This window comes from Amblyomma americanum, chromosome 1 (assembly GCF_052857255.1).
Source record: "Amblyomma americanum isolate KBUSLIRL-KWMA chromosome 1, ASM5285725v1, whole genome shotgun sequence".
NCBI classification, from domain to species: domain Eukaryota; kingdom Metazoa; phylum Arthropoda; class Arachnida; order Ixodida; family Ixodidae; genus Amblyomma; species Amblyomma americanum.
In genome coordinates this window covers 169,187,611-169,199,925 of record NC_135497.1, presented here as the reverse complement: position 1 = coordinate 169,199,925, position 12,315 = coordinate 169,187,611, and the positions used below count along the sequence as shown (strand labels likewise).

Below are 12,315 nucleotides of genomic sequence, written 5' to 3'. Positions count from 1 at the left end.
TTCGGATGAATTGAAGAGTGTTTGATAAATGAAAAGTAGTCGATTAAAAAATTTGATTGCCGTGCAGCAATTAGGTAATTAATTATAAGCAAACGCCAATAGACGATTGAATAGGCTGGACGGGTATATAGTAAGTGGGCGGGAACGAACCGTGGCGCCAAATTTGAAAAATGGGTGATTGAGATGAAAAGAGGATATAATCAGAGTAAAACTGGTTAATTGACGTGGGTAATTACGGAAATCTAAAAGCAAACATGGCGCCAAATTCGAAAGGCGACGAGTGTCGAGGAGGTGTCGTATGCTTCCAATGTAATTTTTTGAAGCGAAGCGTTTTTCGAGTTGTCTCAGCGTTATATGCAACCGTGGCTCCTACGCCGTCTGGGTTTCTTTCGGTGTGAGGAAATATTTTTCTGAACGAATTCGTAACTCTGGTACATGGATTTTTTTGCCCATAGCGCCCGCGGGTTCTGCACATCCAGAGCACTGTGCGCTGCACGACTTTAACGCGCGATCACCTCCTGCAGAGTGTACCAAATTGCCAACAGATGTGCGTGGTTTGTTCCTGCCACTTGGGTGTGACCAGCATTTACTGCACTTGAAAAGGTCTGTTGCTTTCGAACCGGGGCGAATTGATGAGCACCTTCTCCTTTCTCGAAGCTAAAACCACCAGTGACGGATGGCACAAATGTGGCATCGCGACCACTTTATCCACGGCTTGATGGAATACGTGCAATGTCTCTCTCTCTCCTTGAAAGTGAGCCTTGCATGCAAAAGAACCCGCTGTTGCTCCGCGGCCGTCAGCCGAAATCAGGTCTTGCTGCCATCGTTTCGTACATGAGCCATATGTTAGAGCACCTACCCTACCGCATATACAACAAGCTGGCTGCTTGCCAGGCAGCACAGAATAGACGAAAAAAGAAAGAAAGAAAGCTTTGTTGCTTACGAATCGAGTGAGCCTTCTGGTTGGACGAAAGAAGAGAATAAAGGGAAGGAAATATTATTCTCTAAAGCGGCTTTGGGAGGTACATATAGGAACCGCTGCATTCCTGCTGCCGTGGTTGTATGGCTCAATATGGTCGCTGTTGCGTGGCTGCGCCCTAAACTGGCTTGCTTGCCAGCCTTGAGAAACCAGCAGGGAAAATTTGTGACTAAATTTTGCAGTCTACACGATCAGTCCTTGGGCCACTGCAAGTTTCTTCTTTTGCTTTTGTTTTACGTAAAAAAAATGGCAGTGGCTTAGCTCGGCTATGCCTGGATATATGTAGCGAAAGCTAAGGCGTATCTTGGTTGGCCTTGGCTAATCTTGATTGCAAGTCCAGGTTAGTCTGGTTGTCTGGCTAGTTGTTGTCACGTGGTTGGTCACGTGACCAGTAACGTGGTTGGTCCCGTGGTACGGTGCGACCACGGTGAGAATGCGAGCACCGCGAAACTGCGAGTTCGTGGCTTTCGCTACAAAACTTGTTTTAGTTGTCTATGTTCAGTTCATTCAATTCCTGTAGCGAGGTGTACACTGCACTGCTCTACTAGTAGTAACTGCGCGGGCAGTTACCACTGTGACACTAAGGCCACAAGACGGTCAAGCAAGATGTGCGCTGGGGCTAGTTTGCTCGTGGCTGAGTATAAATAAGCGTGAGAACGAGCGTATACTAGCGAACGAAACCAATACTAATGCTATCTGCTTGTCTTAGCCAGTTTTCGTGTTGTTCGTAAACAAACCGTGAAACTCAGTCTTAGCACAGTTGATTGCGGGATGCGTAAAAAAAAGCGAAGAGGCTTGCAAACGTGCTTGTCGCGCAGCCGTGTCGGTGCTCGGAGCGCATCGTGCTGTCCGAGTGCCGTCACGATGCACCTGAAGCGAGGCCGGATGTTCTCACTTCATTTGACATCTGATGAGAAGGGCCATCTGGAGGGAGTTGTACCTGGGTACGGCTACAGCGCAGGCACCGTGATTTTTATTAATACGAACACAGCATCAGTTCTATTTCCAGAATGCGAGAAATGACCGCGGCGGACCGTAATGTAACTTCTATTTTTTTTTCCAGAGCGAGCAGTATAAGCTCTAGTTTATTAATTAATGGAATCACTTCTTGTTGCAAAATAAATTTTATTCTTACTGAAGGCAGTATTTAGATACGCCGTAATCTTTGCGACAGGTTTCAATTGTATTATCGGTGAGAAGTAACGTCGCTAGATTTCATCTTAACCCAGTTTGGGAAACTTCTACAATGTTGTGAGTTGGAGAACATGAAAACACCAATCTCGAGATCTCAACGCTTGCAAGGGGATCGGCACGCGACTGGATTTGCGGGCATGTAGCGAGCTCTTCTCTTATGGCATGCGTTGTATTGGAACGCCGATCAGACTTTTAGGCCCTGTAATTGTTGCGACAATTATTTACATCGGAAGGAAGCTCCAAAAGAAGCGCGAACATTGGAATTTCTGAAGCAGAAAGAAAGGTAGCTGAATGTGGCTCCATGAGAATCGAGAATATGACGAAGAAAAAAGACTGGGGAAACGGAGGCACTTACGTGGTGGCGGTGCAAGAATTAAAAGAGGAATGCCAGATATTTTCGTTCGCAAACGGTGAGGAAAAGGCGGCGGGCAAAGCGAAAGGAGAGCAAGCGCTGACGCGCACATTCCTTATCAAATACCGAAACTGTAGCCTTGGATCGTTCGCTCAGGAAATAAAAGAGTGTGATGCTGCTCTGTTATCAATCTTAGAAAATGAATTTTACGGTGCAAGGCAGAGCGGAATCGTAGCAGAGAGGCGTGTTACGACTCAGAGCAAAGGAAAATGAGGAGACAGAAATGGAATAGAGGCGTTGCTAGACAGCAGCAGCGCCCTTGCCGATCAAATTGAAACTGTTAACGCCTTTACACAACCGCACCAAAATTTGAGGAAGGAAACGAGCCGTGCGATCAAGAAGTTGTCTGCAAACACGCTAGAACGCTGCATTGGATGAGAGGCAAGGTAAAGAGCAAACAGAGGAGCAGATATCTGACAACGAAACTGAGAAGGCTTCACGTATAGACTGAAGCGCAGAAAACTGCCTGGATCTGATGCACTGAAACAGCGCTCTTCATGAGAAATTTGCTTGTTGGTAGTCTCGGCCAGTCATTCGGGTCGGCGGCCGCCGCCTATGCCAGAGGGTCTCATAGTTCGGTTGCCACCTACGCAACTAAACGTTTCATAGCGGCCACTATTAATAGTATAGGGGGATAAATTTGTCGCCTTTAATCAATCACTACGAAGACGGCGTAAGTCCGTGGCTGAATTTGTTTTGTCGGGCGCCGAACCATGGCCACATTTAGCGTCACGTATACTGTTACCGCATACAGTGGGCCGCCAGTGCGCATGCGCAGGTGGTCCCGAAGCTGGCCGGCACTTGGTGGCCTGCGCATGAGCACTGGCGGCCCACGGTATGCGGTAAGTGGGGGCGGTATACGCGATGCTAAAGGTCTCTCTATTGGCAGCAGGGTGAATGGTGCAGCCTTGAGCCAAAGCAGGCACGTCTACAGCGTTTCACCGCCTTGCACAACCCATTCCGCACGCGTGCAAGATGCGTACCGCAGACGTGCGTGAAATACCTGAAACCTATCTTGTATTTATCGAGGAAATCAATTTGTGTCATATGTGTTGATTTTTTTCCCACTTCGACTGACGGCTTAAAGGGATACAGACAGACGGTTTTTGGGTGTCCTTTTTTTTGCCTTAAAATAGGTCTACGGGCCTCAATTATGAAAATGAGCTGAAAACACCGGTGCGTAGCGTGAATAATTAATTAAAACCATTTTGTAATGGCAGTTTCGGTCTCGGTTGGCGGGAACTGAAGTGCACCTTGACGTCATGGTCGAGCGGCCAACCCGGACTTCCACAATACTGATGACGTCGGCGTCGCCGGCAAGCAATGGTTGTGCCTGAGAACAACCACTTGGTTTGATGACGTCACAATAGTTAGAGCAAGTGCACTTTGACGTTACTCGATATGAATAAAATGCCGCGAGCGGCTCTTCGGACAGCTTTCAAAATCAAATTACGTTACGCTCAGCGCCCGCAACTGAAACTTGCTAGAAGGCACCTCCTTACGCCCAAGAAGCAAATCAGAGTGTGTGTTTTTTTTTGCATCTGAAAAAAATTTGCGTAAATAAATAATAAATAAAAGCCTGCAGGCGCGTTTGATAAGGTTACTCGTTTTCAAGACTCGTTGGTCGTGTAATGAGCTGAATACGTTGCCATTTTGAGCTGTTCTGCCCGTATATATCTTCACGTAAGTGGCGTAACTACTGGAATGTGATATTGTGCCGGAGTGCGCAGCATTGCAGATACCCATTTTCTAAATATCACTTTATGACCACAAATAACAAGTTCTGGACCAGAAATTCTTGACCTGAAATCACGTCATGCCACGAGAACCAAGCGCTGTCGCACCTCGGAAGTAAATCAGCCGCGTGGATACTGAATTAAGTCACAGCCCACGATTTTTGTGCACGCTTCGCAAGAAATGTGTTTTACTGACTTTTTCTGGAGTAGTTTATTGTCTCGTAGCATTCGGTGTCGGGAAGGCTGAATAATGGAACCTCAACGCAGGAGCATGAGCAGATTAATTTTCTTTTTATCTTTTTGCATCCTCCTCATAGAAAATACGCAAAAAAACCACTGCGTTGTCTAAGTGCCAAATGTGTTTTGCTCCTCAGCACACGGTCGCGGGGTAGAATTCCAGCTGCCTTCTTCAATGGCGGCGAAATGGGAAAACGCCCGTGCGCTGCGCAGTTTCAGTGCACATTAAAGAACCCCGGGTGTTCGAACTTCATCTGGAGGCCTCCATTACGACGTCAATCATAGCCCGCGTGCATGCAGCTTAGAGATATTGAACCACCCGTACCATATATGCCACACGAAACAATGCAACAGTCACTGAAGGGTCATTCCACGCCAAACGTCCCAGACGTTGCGCTCGACCATCTCCAGTTTGTTCAAGAAAATCCACGGACACTTATCCCAATGTGCGTGATCGAAGCCTGGCATATTTTTGCTGAAAAAAATTTAATCGCATCGTGAGCGCAATTTGAACATTTATGAAAGGCGAGAAACTAGACACTGCTGAATAATTAATTAAAAATTGAATATTTTAGAAAACACTCCACAATTTTTTCAGTGATATCTACACAGATTCTGGCTTTCGATATAAATCTGAATACGCAGCTTTATGTAGCAGAAATATTTTCTAAAAAACTGAAATTGTAAAAACGTTTCATTTTTGTCGTTTATTTTAAATATGAACTTCCTCTCGGAAATTCAGAAATGGCCTTTTTGCTTCTCTAGATGTATAGTATCTATAACAAATATTTCAGGTGACAAAACTGCGAACATAGAAGTAAAAAAAAAATACTAAAGTTGCAAAAAAGTGCGTTTTGAGCTAAAAACGCTCGTAAATTTCGCCCTGAGGTGATCCTAATTAAAATACAAACAATAGCGGGTTACGTAGAACAGTCTATTGCCTTGCATTTATGAAATTTTAATCGAAGTAATTTTTCTTTTAAGCGAGAAAATAAATTTTGAATTTGAGCTCTCGCGCCCCAAGCTTCGTCGTGTCTTAACGCCTCTTCACCGCAGAACACGACACCTGGCATGGCACGATCCTTATGGCCAGATAACCGCTTCAGTTTGCCGTCTCATTTCCATCGAGTCCGCAGTGTCCAGGGTAGAATTCCAGCTGAAGCAAGGAGAGCGTTCAGCAGTTGGCTGCGTACAGCTGTGCCGTTCTCTAGACTGGGCACCACTTGTCTCTTTTCGGAGTCAATGAGGAGTGCGACGGCTAGGTACTGGGCCCTGCCAGACACTCGACACATATGCCTTAAACGGCTAGATCCGGCGGTGACCTTTTCTGTTCCTCGCGGAATACAAGGCCCTATTGCATGCGTAATCCATAGATTACGTTTAAACGTCGCCTTCACGCGCAAATACTTGCACTTCATAGGACAAGCGGACTCCCCGGACTGTACCACATGTGGCGTGCAAGAGACTATAGAACATGTTTTAGTGGTGTGTCCAGAATATACACGTGAAAGACTTATGCTTGCATCTGTTTTGAGGTCTATGGACACAAGGCCCCTCTCGGATGATTTGATCCTCGGGGCTTGGCCAGATAGTTTGAAAATTGTACAGGCAACGCGAGCGCTCTCACGCCTTTTAAGCGACACGGACCTTGCCTCGCGTTTCTGATGTTAGAAAGTGTGCATTTTTTATAAATTTTTTCATCTGCCTCCTCCCATCATCATCATCCCCCATCGTGACCCTCTTTTTTCTCCTCTTCCCGTTCCCTAGTGCAGAGTAGCAGGCCAGATATTTTTCAGGCCTACCTCTCTGCCTTTCAAGTCAATAAACCCTCTCTCTCTCTCTCAGTTTGCCGTCGCTTGCTGTCGTGCATTTTTACGGATAGAGCTAAAGAAGATGTCGCGTGACATTCAACGGGGAGTGGTATGCAACAAACGAGATCGTTTTTGCTTTATAAGGTCGAAGTTCGAACAGATCCGCTTTGGTGCGGGAAGCAAAGAGAAGAAAAACGAGGGTATTCAGCGTGCTGTCTCGCATGGACCACGAGCATGAAACGAACAGCCCGCATTGCAGGCGTATCACAAGTGTTTTATTTTGTAGCAATAGCTAGCTACATTACGATAGCATTTCGAGCCTTCAGCGTGCAGCACCGTGGATACCGTGGCGGTGCCGTTGGTCACATGGGTTGATCACGTGGTGCGGAGCAGCTGCTGCTGCCGGCGACGCGGCGAGCAACAGCTACAAAAGCTGTGCGCATGCGCTGTGTCAAGTGAGACGATAATAATAATAATAATAATAATAATAATAATAATAATAATAATAATAATAATAATAATAATAATAATAATAATAATAATAATAATAATAATAATAATAGTAATAATAATGTTTATTTTTGCCACTGAGTACAGAGGAGCGAAAATAGGTGGCTGGAGAAAAATCTGCTTTCTCGGCAGCTTGACGGCGCTCCAGCCACCTTTACATCAGGAGCAATGGCGAGACATGCAGTGCATATCTGAAACACCATTGTTTTACGTTTCGTCCAGCGAAACGGAGCGGCGAAAGACTGACTTAGCAATTCGACTGAGTGAGTTCCACTCGGCGAGCTGTAGCTATCACGTCACCCCATGTTTAACCAGAGCTAAACCACAGCCAATTTTTTTTTTATCCGAATAAGATCGCGGAGCGCACATGACGGTGCGAAGTGCTGAAACTCGCTGGCGGTGAGCGCAACCCGCTAGTGCGTAGGCGCGTCGCTCGCATGAAGGTGCTTCGCCAGCCTGGATGCTCGTCTACAGTTGCAGTGGGGTCGCTGCTATAAGGACGGAAGTTTTCTTATCATGGAGGAACCACGCCCATCTAGCAGCTTTGCGGGTCCTGCGGATGTCGGTGCGTGTAAGCAAGGAAGCCTTAATGTTTGGTTTTTCTAAACTAAGGTGATAGTATGCGTTGCTTAAATTTAGGTCTACGCATTCTGTCAGCATTTCCTCCTGCATTATCTTTTTTTTGTTTTACCTGTTCAGTGAGACCACACAAAAAAAAAGAATGCTGCTCGCTGTTGAATGAAGGCACGTTCGGGGTGTATGAGACACAGATGGGCACAAATTAACCAGCGCAAGCAACTATTTAAAGGCAAATGCAGGTACATTACACACCTAAGTTGTGGAGTCCTATTTGAATTGTGTAAAACTTGCATTTGTCAGACGCCTATGAGTTAAGGCGTTTTCATAGATGCGCATGAATTTCTGTTGCGTTCGTAGAAACCGAACTTCATCCGTGCTCGCTTGGTCCAAGTGGGTGCCACAAGCTAACACAAACCAAAAAACGTTCCATCATCATTTATGAAAAACTGACAGACACACACAAGCGACTTCTTTCTCTGCGGGCGCCCACAAGAAGACATCAGTACCGTGTGTGCTTATCACTGTCAAGTTTTCTTTAGGAAGTATTCATCGCTGATTGCATCTAAGTGGTGTTCTGACCCTTTCTTTAAACAAAAAAGAACTACCGTGCAACCAAGGACATAACATTAGCTCTGGCAGACGCACACCCCAATTTTAATGTTATTCCTGGTAGCCGGCTTTGCCAGGCATGCTGGCGGCATTGCTTCAACTTGAAGAAGAGTGGTATCGGCGGCGCACCTCATCAGGCTCGCGATGCCCAGTGCGAGGAAGATGACGTCGTGGTGGTATTTGAGGCTTGCAACGAGGCCCTTGTAGCAATTGGAAAAATCCTCCTTCAGCGAAAACGTGGGAGAAAAGGCCGGTAAAAATACGCGCAAAAGAAAGCTCGAAAGCTTAAAGCGAATGCAGAAAAAAGGATTTTTATATCATTAGGACTGCACCAGAAATCAAGCCTCCAGCGTGACCAGAGCGAAGATTTTGCTCTCTGCGATTACGTGAAGCTTATGCAAGATATCAAAGAGAAGTTTGGCCTAGAAGAAAGTCGAGAAACACGAATACAACTTCTTACGTTGGCTCCCTCATCTTGGTCTCAGCAAAAGATAATGGACTTTTCCGGGTCTCCGAACGGCAAATGCGTCAAGCTCTGAACATGAGAACAGAAGCCGGCGTATTAGGCATCCCACCAAAGCGTAGGGGCCGCCCGATGAGTGAAGAGGTAAGGCGCCCATCATCAATTGTTATGAAGATGACGCTGTTTCGTACTGTCTTCCAGGAAAGAACATGCTGTTTCTGTATTTCAGAATGAAGTAATTAGGATGCTGAAGGAAGACTTTCCACAAATTTCAAACATTGATTACTTCTCTGACGGAACATCATCGCAGTACACGAACAAGAAGAATTTCGCAAACCTCTGTCAAGACGAAAACGACTTCGGCAGTTGCGCTGAGTGGAACTTTTTCAACTTCCCACGGAAAGAGTGCTTGTGATGGAGTTGGGGGCACCGTGAAGCGTTTGGCAGCAAGGGCGAGCCTTCAAAGCCCCTACAACAACCAAACCATGACACCCTATGAGTTATTTACCTGGGCCAAAAATAACATCAAAGGCATTGCGATCCTTTGGGTGCCAAAAGAAATAGTTGAATAGAAACGAATTCAGCTCGCTCCAAGATTCCGTTCAGTGGTCCCTGTCAAAGGAACACGGAGTTTTCATTACTTCAAGTCAACATCAACTTTCAGGCTGCGAGCTGGCCTTACGTCCTACTCATGTACAGAAGAATTTGTAATTATAAAGCCCATTTCTGCGCTGGAATATTAAGGCAGAAATCGCACAAATGAAACCAAGACATCACATCGAAAACAATCGGCCATGAGCCTCTGACGGCCGCAAGGGTAAGGTACCACGTGGTGCTGCTGCATCGCGGATTGCTTCAACAGCGGATCGTTCTGGTCATATCCAGATCGGCGTGTCAGAAGGTATTATGCTGGTGCTTACGTCTGTCATGGCGTTGACAAAAATTACTGAGGACCACACCGAACAACTAGCTGACTGGAGTATGTCCCGTCCCGGCAGCGCTAAGAAAATATTTTCTCTCGCATACCTGTTAAGACTACTCAACGTTCCCATGCTTGCCTGCAGTGAAAACCTCACTGGAGAGCAAGAGTTCTGCGTTTCATATGGCCACAGTGTTCTGCTCTGTGGCGAAGAGGCGTTAAGACACGACGCAGCTTGCGGCGCAAGAGCTCAAATTCAAAAATTGTTTTCTCGCTTAAAACAAAAAGTACTTCGATTAAAATTTCAGAAAGGGAAGGCAATAAACCCTTCTATGTAATCCGCTATTGTTTGTATTTTTACTAGGAACACCTCAAGGCGAAATTGGCGAGTGTTTTTGGCTCAAAACGCACTTTTTTGATTCTGTATTATTTTACTTCCGTGTTCGCAGTTTCGTCACCTGTAATATTTGTTATAGATACTAGACATCTAGAGAAGCAAAAAGGCTATTTCTGAATTTCCGAGAGGAAGTTCATATTAAAAAAACGACAAAAATGAATTGTTTTTACAATTTCTTTCAATTAAAAAAAAATATTTCTGTGACATAAAGCTGCGTATTGAGATTTATATCGAAAGCCAGAATCCGTGTAGATATCACTGAAAAAATTATGGAGTGTTTTCTAAAATATTCAATTTTTAATTAATTACTGAGCAGTGCCTAGTTTCTCGCCTTTTATAAATGTTCAAATTGCGCTCACAATGCGAATAAATTTTTTTCAGCAAAAATATGCGAGGCTTTGATTACGCACATTGGGATAAGTGTCCGTGAATTTTCTTGAATAAATTGGAGATGGTCGACCGCAACGTCTGGGACGTTTGGCGTGGAATGACCCTGAAGCCAAATAAATGATAGGGGAATGTCAAAAATACCCAGTCAGGAGGTCAGTCACCTCCTTTTGTCTTGCCTTTTGGGCACTAACTGTATATTGCCCGAAGGAGCAAATAAATAAAGAATTGAACCTTTTGTAGCGAGAGCTACACTGAGCTACCAGTCGAGCATTTCGCGATGCATGGGAGAGGAAAGTTGTGCGCATGCGCCGTTACCATGGCAACCGGAGAGGAGCAAGCTGGGGCGTGCGCTTCGCCGCCGCCGGGCCCGCGCGATAAGGTGTTGGGTCGCTCCACCGTCGGAGCCGAGCGTGACGTCACGCGGATGCCATGGTAACCAGGGAGACCCCACAGCTGCGCCGCGTTCTTCGTCGCCGCCTCGACCCCCGTCGCTCTATCACCCGAACCGCGCGTCTCATGCGCAGCATTGCGTATAAAAGGCGGAGATGTAATGGGCGTTTGTATCACAACGTTTGACATGCACGCAGAGAAGGAGAGTCCAACCGCTAGTAAACGACGGTATAGATAGGAGAAGATTAACTCTTCCGATCCTGAGGTCATCGCCTGGTAGTTGGCTACTCAGCAAAGAGAGAATGAGCGTCAGAAGGCGAAGAGAGCAGCGGAGACGCCCGAACAGAGAGAGAAACGCCTTGCAAAACGGAAATGCCACACTGCCGAGCGTAATAGACAGCGCATAGCCGCGCAGATGGAGCCTATGGAAGGCGTCAGTCAACGGGAACAAACAGAAGAGTTTGTGGAGGCCTGTCGTGTGACTGATCACACCATTCGAGTTTCCGAAAAACAAGCTCAGCCAGGGAAGCGTACCTCTCGCTACGTTATCCTGGTGTAGCCGAGCTAAACCTCTGTCAAATTTTTTTCCTAAGGGGTGTTGATTAGGAAGAAAATTAGTTGCTTTTGTTTGTTTTATAGGGGTTTAACGTCCCAAAGCAACTCAGGCTATGAGAGACGCCGTAGTGAAGGGCTCTGGAAATTTCGACCACCTGGGGTTCTTTAACGTGCACTGACATCGCAAAATAGTTGCGTAATTGCTTTAGACAGAAGGCAGTTCAACAAAATAAACGACAACCACGCCGCCTTTGGGATCCGTTCTTACGATCTGGGATGCACGCGCAGTGCTCTACCAACTGAGCAACGCCGGCGGCTATCTCCTCTCCTACAGTGCGTCCTCTCCTACAAGTGCTAGTGCGCTACACTGGAGTTGTCATTTGGTAAGATTGAAGCTGGTATTTCTTCCCGGCTGTGAAATCTCACTACGCCAGATGTACAGTCGTCCATACACTTGTCTAGAGCGTTCGAACGGCGGGCTCTGTTGTACGTTTATGACAACCGCCGCTGCTTGGCGGGCACGATACAGCTTTTAAAGAAATGACGAGTTAAACACGATCCATAGGAATGTGCACGCATGATAAGGTCGGGTTAAGAGTTCTAGACCACTCCTAAACGACACAACTGTGCTCCCTGAGATGTCGTTTGAGCACTCTTCGACAGGTGTGTATACGACTGTACACTTGAATCTCGATGTAACGAAGTCGAAGGGGCCCCGCGATATCTTCGTTGTAACCGCTGCTTACAGCTTTAGGCGACCTTGGCCGCGACTGTCGCACGTGAACAGGCTTGTGTGCCACCGTGTAGACCGAGGGCAACCTAGCTAGTGTTCAGTACGCCACCGGTATTTGTTGAGGGAGACTTCAACACGGTCACCGAGCGCCTCCGACGTCATTGAATATAAGTACATAACTGAACATGTAAGCATTGCCAATGCGTCCCCGTTTCTTTTTTCCAAGGCCCGCGTTGGCTTCAGCGCCTAGACTACGGGTCTTGGAGGAAGAATATTGTAGATGAGAGAGAGAGAGAGACCAATTCACAAATTTAGCCCCGTTTTCTAGGCGCTGAAGCCGATCCGGGCTGCTGTGACATTTGCGCCAACATATGAATGGGTCGCCTACTGCGCATGTGTGA

At 46.4% G+C, this 12,315-nt stretch overlaps 1 protein-coding gene across 1 annotated transcript in view; it reads left to right on the top strand.

The window, feature by feature from the left end:
• Window positions 1-12,315, top strand: part of LOC144114171 (innexin unc-9-like) — a 142,165-nt gene that overhangs the window by 33,575 nt on the left and 96,275 nt on the right. The gene's annotated exons all lie outside the window — the stretch shown is intronic.